This window comes from Oncorhynchus keta, chromosome 25 (assembly GCF_023373465.1).
Source record: "Oncorhynchus keta strain PuntledgeMale-10-30-2019 chromosome 25, Oket_V2, whole genome shotgun sequence".
Lineage (NCBI taxonomy): Eukaryota > Metazoa > Chordata > Actinopteri > Salmoniformes > Salmonidae > Oncorhynchus > Oncorhynchus keta.
In genome coordinates, this window is record NC_068445.1 from 22,831,503 (window position 1) to 22,840,278 (window position 8,776).

Here is an 8,776-nt window from a genome sequence, read left to right on the forward strand (position 1 = left end):
TTTTTGATCTGATGTAGGATAAGTCATTCTGTCTGAGATTGTGGTTGTTCATTTGGTTGACACTTCTGAATGAATGCAACACCTCAACTCTTAGCTGACTCCCCTTAGCATAAAGTATCTAATCAATTATCCCCCCCAAAATATGAATGCAATTAATTAAGTGGAGAAATCTTACTAAAAAATACCTACTCCCACTCTGGTTTAAGGTGCCAATACATATACCTCCCACCCACTACATGAGCAGAGATTAAACCTCACATGTCTGAAGAATAAAAATGTCTGTGCCAGTCTGTTTGCACAGATTTGGATAGTGGGAAAGGTCATTTTGCATGGCTTGCTGCCCCAGGTGGGTGGGGATTTTACTTCAGGACCAATTATTTAACCTTTATTTAACTAGGCAAATCAGTTAAGAACAAAATCTTATTTACAATGACTGCCAACAACGGCCAAACCCGGACAACGCTGGGCCAATTGTACACCGCCCAATGGGACTCCCAATCACGGCTGGTTGTGATACAGCCTGGATTTGAGCATGGTTGTCTGTAGTGATGCCTCAAGCACTGAGATGCAGTGCCGTAGACCGCTGTGCCCCTCGGGAGCCCAAGAATGAACAACTCCCACCCACCTGGGGCACTGGGCCATGCGAAACTAACTTGCTTAGTGTGTATGGGAAAGAGACATGCTGCCTCCAGGGCAGACAGTGGCTCTCCACTCAATTCCTGCTCCGCTCTGACACCATTGTTCCACCAGCAGCGCTGTATGTCAGCAGTCTAAAGTGGCCTGTTCCTCTCCTCTGTCCACACTAATCTGACACAACCTGGCAAGTGAGAGCAGATCTTATGACAGATTTCGTTAGTCTCTCACCAGACTCAGGGACTACCTTTAGCTGTCGCCTGTCAGAGCAGGTCAAAAGCTGGTGTCCGCTACACCTGTACTGTAGTGAGACCTTTGGTTTCACCCATCCAATGTTGTTGGATCAGTTAGCTCAATGAAAAGGAAGGAAGGATACATTTTTTAAAGTATTGGAGCTGGACTCGGTCCAGACAGACAGAGAACCATTTGGGTCATGGCCAAGGCTCAGGGTTGAGGTGAGGGCAAGCTGAATGATTCAAGTCTATAGAACTGCCCCACAATACAACACAGCACCGGAACAGTAGAGCAGGGACAATGGCTGTGTATGGCGGCCAAGCCTGGAGAAATGACTGGGTTATGTGTGTGTGTGTGTGTGTGTGTGTGGATGACGGTGGTGTCAGAAGCTGTAACACAGGAGGCCAGTACACACTGATCGCAGAATCACTCCAAGAATAGTTATGAGAGCCATTGTTTTTAGTATTTTATTAAGAACCCCATAAGCTGTTGCAAAACCAGCAGCTACACTTCCTGGGGTCCACACAAACATGAAACATTACATAATACAGAACATTAATAGACAAGAATGGCAAACACAGCCTACATATCAATACATACACACAAAATATCTAGGTCAAATAGGGGAGAGACGTGGTGCCGTGAGGTGTTGCTTCATCTGTTTTTTTTTTAAACCAGGTTTGCTGTTCATTTGAGCAATATGAGATGTAATAGAGTTCCATGCAGTAATGGCTCTATATAATAATGTACGCTTTTGTGACTTTGTTATGTTTTGGGGACTGTGAAAGACCCCTGGTGGCATGGCTGGTGGGGTAAGTGTGTGTCAGAGCTGTGTCTGTTGACTATGCAAGCAATTTGAAATGTTCAACACATTACATCACTTTTTCTTTTGATAAGAAACAGTCAGTCTCTCCTCAACTCTTAGCCAAGAGAGACAGAAATACACTGCTAAAATAAATAAAGGGAACACTTAAACAACACAATGTAACTGCAAGTCAATCACACTTCTGTGAAATCAAACTGTCCACTTAGGAAGGAAGTCTGATTGACCTATACATTTCACATGCTGTTGTGCAAATGGAATAGACAACAGGTGGAAATTATAGGCAATTAGCAAGACACCCCCAATAAAGGAGTGGTTCTGCAGGTGGTGACCACAGACCACTTCTCAGTTCCTATGTTTCCTGGCTGATGTGTTGGTCACTTTTGAATGCTGTCGGTGCCTTCACTCTAGTGGTAGCATGAGACGGAGTCTACAACACACACTAGTGGCTCAGGTAGTGCAGCTCATCCAGGATGGCACATCAATGCGAGCTGTGGCAAGAAGGTTTGCTGTGTCTGTCAGCGTAGTGTCCAGAGTATGGAGGCGCTACCAGGAGACAGGCCAGACACTCTAATGTACTTGTCCTCTTGCTCAGTTGTGCACCAGAGCCTCCCACTCCTCTTTCTATTCTGGTTAGAGCCAGTTTGCGCTGTTCTGTGAATGGAATAGCCTTCATTTCTCAGAACAAGAATAGACTGACGAGTTTCAGAAGACAGTTCTTTGTTTTTGGCCATTTTAAGCCTGTAATCGAACTCACATGCTGATGCTCCAGATACTCAACTAGTCTAAAGAAAGACCGTTTTATTGCTTCTTTAATTAGCTCAACAGTTTTCAGCTGTGCTAACATAATTGCAAAAGGGTTTTCTAATGATCAATAATGGGCCTCTGTACGCCTATGTAGATATTCCATTTTAAAAAATCTGCTGTTTCCAGCTACAATAGTCATTGACAACATTAACAATGTCTACACTGTATTTCTGACCAATTTGATGTTATTTTAATTGACAAAAAAAATGATTTTCTTTCAAAAACAAGGACATTTCTAAGTCGCCCCAAACTTTTGAATGTTAGCATATATGGTTAAATTATCAGCATACATGGACACACAGGTTTTGTTTAATGCCAGTGGCAGGTAATTGGTAAAAATATAAAAGAAACTAGAGAGCTGCCCTGCGGTACACCACACCCTACATGTTTGACATTAGAGAAGCTTCCATTAAAGAAAACCCTCTGAGATCTATTAGATAGCTCTGAATCCACAATATAGCAGAGGTTGAAAAGCCATAAAACATATGTTTTCTAAACAACAGGCTATGGTGAATAATATATTTGTAAAAAAAAAATTAACAAGGCAAATCAGTTTTAAAAAAAATCTTATTTACAATGACAGCCTACCAAAAGGAAAAAGGCCTCCTGCAGGGACAAGGGCAGGGATTTAAAATGTATATATACAGTATCAGTCAAAAGTTTGGACACACCTACCCATTCACGTTTTTTTAATATTTTTTACTAAACTCTACATTGTACAATAATAGTGAAGACATCAAAATATATTTGTTATTCTTCAAAGTAGCCACCCCTTGCCTTAATGACAGCTTTGCACACTCTTGGCATTCTTTCAACCAGCTTCACGAGGAATTATTTTCCAACAGTATTGAAGGAACTGCCATAAATTGGGTTGAGGTCAGGTAATTGTAGAGGCCAGGTCATAGCCCTTACACAGCCTGGAGGTGTGTTTTGGGTCACTGTCCTGTTATAAAACAAATGATAGTCCTTCTAAGCACAAACCAGATGGGATGGTGTATCACTTCAGAATGCTGTGGTAGCCATGCTGGTTAAGTGTGCCTTGAATTCTAAATAATTAACTGACTATCACCAGCAAAGCACCGTCACACCACCTCCTCCATGCTTCACAGTGGGAACCACACATGCGGAGATCATCTGTTCACCTACTCTGCGTCTCACAAAGACACGGCAGTTTGAACCAAAAATCTCAAATTTGGACTCATCAGACCAAAAGACAGATTTCCACCAGTCTAATTTCAATTGCTCGTGTTTCTTGGCCCAGGCAATTCTCGAAATTCCACAAAATAACTTTGAACAAGGCACACCTGTTAATTGAAATGCATTCCAGGTGACTACCTCATGAAGCTGGTTGAGATAATGCCAAGAGTGTGCAAAGCTGCCATCAAGGCAAAGGGTGAAAATACAGCAGAAAATATGGAGCGTTGCGCCATGATTGGCTCAGTGTTCTGTCACTCATGGGGACACTACGTCACCGCCAAGTCTAAGGGTAGAGCTAGAAAATTCTAGCCCCTTGGGTGCTGCCATAGAGTTTACATTAGAAGTGCCCATCCAAGAAGACTAAAGGTCATTGGCCACAGATAAAATGACGTCAAATCATGTTATATGTACAGTAGCTTTGATTGGACTGATCACGTCAACATCATACGTTCAATATCTTAGCTAAATCAAATAAAATGTTATTGGTCACATACACACGGTTAGCAGATGTTACTGCAAGTGTAGCGAAATGCTTGTGCTTCTAGTTCCGACAGTGAAGCAATATCTAACAATTAATCTAATAATGCCAGAACAACTACCGAATACACCCATCTAAGTAAAGGGATGGAATAAGAATATATACATATAAATATATGGGTGAGCAATGACAAAGTGGCATAGGCAAGATGCAATAGATGGTATAAAATACAGTATATACATATGATATGAGCAATGCAAGATATGCAAACATTATTAAAGTGGCATTGTTAAGTGACTAGTGATCCATTTATTAAAGTGGCCAATGATTTCAAGTCTGTATGTAGGCAGCAGCCTCTCTGTGTTAGTGATGGCTGTTTAACAGTCATCACAGATAGAAGCTGTTTTTCAGTCTCTCGGTCCCAGCTGTGATGCACCTGTACAGATCTCGCCTTCTGGATGGTAGCGGGGGGAACAGGCAGTGGCTTGGATGGTTGTTGTCCTTGATCTTTTTGGCCTTCCTGTGACATTGGGTACTGTAGGTGTCCTGGAGAGAAGGTAGTTTGCCCCCAGTGATGCGTTGTGCAGACCGTACCACCCTCTGGAGAGCCTTGTGGTTGTGGGCCATACAGCCTGACAGAATGCTCTCAATTGTGGCATATGTAAAAGTTGGTGAGGGTTTTAGGTGACAAGCCAAATTTCTTCAGCCTCCTGAGGTTTAAGAGGCACTTTTGCACCTTCTTCACCACACTATCTGTGTGGTTGGACCATTTCAGTTTGTCCATGATGTGTACGCCGAAGAACTCAAAACTTTCCACCTTCTCAACTGCTGTCCCGTCGATGTGGATAGGGGGTGCACCCTCTGCTGTTTCCTGAAGTCCACGATCATCTATTGTTGACGTTGAGTGAGAGGTTGTTTTGCTGACACCACACTCTTGAGTGCTCTCACCTCCTCCCTGTAGGCTGTTTTGTCATTGTTGGTAATCAAGCCTACTACTGTTGTGTCGTCTGCAAACTTGAAGATTAAGTTGGAGGCGTGTTTGGCCATGCAGTCATGGGTGAACAGGGAGTACAGGAGAGAGCTGAGCACACACCCTTGTGGGGCCCCAATGTTGAGGATCAGCGAAGTGAAGATGTTGTTTCCTACCTTCACCTGGGGGCGGCCCTTCAGGAAGTCCAGGACCCATTTGCACAGGGCACGGTTGAGACCCAGGGCCTCTAGCTTAATGATGAGCTTGGGTGGTACTATGGTGTTGAATGCTGAGCTATAGTCAATGAACAGCATTCTGACATAGGTATTCCTCTTGTCAACATGGGATAGGGCAGTGTGCAGTGTTATGGTGATTATATCATCTGTGGACCTATTGGGGCGGTAAGCAAATTCAAGTGGGTCTAGGGTGACAGGTAAGGTGGAGGTGATATGATCCTTGACTTGCCCTTCAAAGCACTTCATGATGACAGAAGTGAGTGCTACGGAGCGATAGTAATTTGGTTAATTTACCTTTGCTTTCTTGGGTACAGGAACAATGGTGGCCATCTTGAAGCATTTGAGGACAGCAGACTGAGATAGGAAGAGATTGAATATGTCTGTAAACACACCAGCCAGCTGGTCTGGACATGCTCTCAGGACGCGGCTAGGGATGCCATCTGGGCCGGCAGTCTTGCGAGGGTTAACACGTGTAAATGTCTTACTCACATCGGCCACGGAGAAGGAGAGCCCACAGTCCTTGGTTGCGGGCCGCGTTGGTGGCACTGTATTATCCTCAAAGCGGGCAAAGAATGTGTTTAGTTTGTCTGGAAGCAAGACGTCGGTGTCCGTGACGTGATTGGTTTTCTTTTTGTAGTCCGTGATTGTCTGTAGACCCTGCCACATACGTCTTGGTCTGAGCTATTGAATTGCGACTACACTTTGTCTCTATGACATTTCACTTGTTTGATTGCCTTGTGGAAGGAATAACTACACTGGTTGTATTCAGCCATAATCCCAGTCACCTTTCCATGGTTAAATGCGGTGTTTCGTGCTTTTAGTATCCACAGTTACTGGTTTGGGTAGGTTTAATAGTCACAGTGGGTACAACATCTCCTATGCACTTCCTTATAAACTCACTCACCGAATCAGCGTATACGTCGATATTATTCTCTGAGGCTACCCGGAATTTGTCCCAGTCCGCGTGATCAAAACAATTTTGAAGCGTGGATTCCGATTGGTCAGACCAGCGTTGAATAGTTCTTAACGCGGGTACATCCTGTTTGAGTTTCTGCCTCTGGGAAGGGAGGAGCAAAATAGTGTTGTGGTCAGATTTGCCAAAAGGAGGGTGGGGGAGGGCCTTGTATGCATCGCGGAAGTTAGCGTTTCAGTGATCCAGAGTTTTGCCAGCGCAAGTACTACAGTCAATATGCTGATAGAATTTAGGTAGCCTTGTTCTCAAATTTGCTTTGTTAAAATCCCTAGCTACAATAAAGGCAGCCTCTAGATATATGGTTTCCAGTTTGCGTAATGTCCAGTGAAGTTCCTTGAGGGCCGTCGTGGTATCGCCTTGAGGGGGGATATACACAGCTCTGACAATAACCAAGGTGAATTCTCTTGGGATTTATTACGGTCTGCATTTGATTGTGAGGAATTCTAGGTCAGGTGAACAGAAGAACTTGAGTTCCTGTAAGTTGTTACAATTACACCATGAGTCATTAAACATGGAAGGATATTGATCCCATCCCGTCAGTAGAGGATGCCTGGTTATTTTTTATAAATGCCTTCCTAACCATCTTAAATAAGCATGCCCCATTCAAGAAATTTAGAACCAGGAACAGATATAGCCCTTGGTTCTCCCCAGACCTGACTGCCCTTAACCAACACAAAAACATCCTATGGCGTTCTGCATTAGCATCGAACGTGATATGCAGCTTTTCAGGGAAGCTCGAAACCATCACAAGCCATTATACACAGGCAGTTAGAAAAGCCAAGGCTAGCTTTTTCAAGCAGAAATTTGCTTCCTGTAATACTGATTCAATAAAGTTCTGGGACACTGTAAAGTCCATGGAGAATAAGAACAGCTCCTCCCAGCTGCCCACTGCACTGAAGATAGGAAACACTGTCACCACTGATAAATCCACTATAATTGAGAATTTCAATAAGCATTTTTCTCCGGCTGGCCATGCGTTCCACCTGGCTACCTCTACCCCAGTCAACAGCACTGCACCCCCCACAGCAACTCACCCAAGCCTTCCCCATTTCTCCTTCTCCCAAATCCAGTCAGCTGATGTTCTGGAAGAGCTGCAAAATCTGGACCCCTACAAATCAGCCGGGCTAGACAATCTGGACCCTTTCTTTCTAAAATGATCTGTCGAAATTGTTGGCACCCCTATTACTAGCCAGTTCAACCTCTCGTTCGTGTCGTCTGAGATTCCCAAAGATTGGAAAGCAGCTGCGGTCATCCCCCTCTTCAAAGGGGGGGACACTATTGACCCAAACTGCTACAGACCTATTTCTATCCTATCCTGCTTTTCTAAGATCTTCGAATGCCAAGTCAACAAACAGATTACCGACCATTTCAAATCTCACCATACCCTCTCTGCTATGTAAACTGGTTTCAAAGCTGGTCATGGGTGCACCTCAGCCACGCTCAAGGTCCTAAACAATATCTTAACCACCATCGATAAGAAACATTACTGTGCAGCCGTATTTAGTGACCTGGCCAAGGCTTTCGACTCTGTCAATCACCACATCCTCATCGGCAGACTCTATAGCCTTGGTTTCTCAAATGATTGCCTCGCCTGGTTCACCAACTACTTCTCTGATAGAGTTCAATGTGTCAAATCGGAGGGCCTGTTGTCCGGGCCTCTGGCAGTCTATGGGGGTGCCACAAGGTTCAATTCTTGGACCGACTCTCTTCTCTGTATACATCAATGATGTCGCTCTTGCTGCTGGTGAGTCTCTGATCCACCTCTACACAGACGACACCATTCTGTATACTTCTGGCCCTTCTTTGGACACTGTGTTAACAACCCTCCAGATGAGCTTCAATGCCATACAACTCTCCTTCCGTGGCCTCCAATTTCTCTTAAATACAAGTAAAACTAAATGCATCTTCTTCAACCGATCGCTACCTGCCCGCCTGTCCAATATCACTACTCTGGACGGTTCTGACTTAGAATATGTGGACAACTACAAATACCTCGGTGTCTGGTTAGACTGTAAACGCTCCTTCCAGACTCGCATCAAACATCTCCAATCCAAAGTTAAATCTATAATTGGGTTCCTATTTCGCAACAAAGCATCCTTCACTCATGCTGCCAAACATATCCTTGTAAAACTGACCATCCTACCGATCCTCGACTTTGGCGATGTCATTTACAAAATAGCCTCCAATACCCTACTCAATAAATTGGATGCAGTCTATCACAGTGCCATCCGTTTTGTCACCAAAGCCCCATATACTGCCCACCACTGCGACCTGTACGCTCTCGTTGGCTGGCCCTCTCTTCATACTCGTCGTCAAACCCACTGGCTCCAGGTCATCTACAAGAACCTGCTAGGTAAAGTCCCACCTTATCTCAGCTTGCTGGTCACCATAGCAGCACCCACCTGTAGCACATGCTCCAGCATGT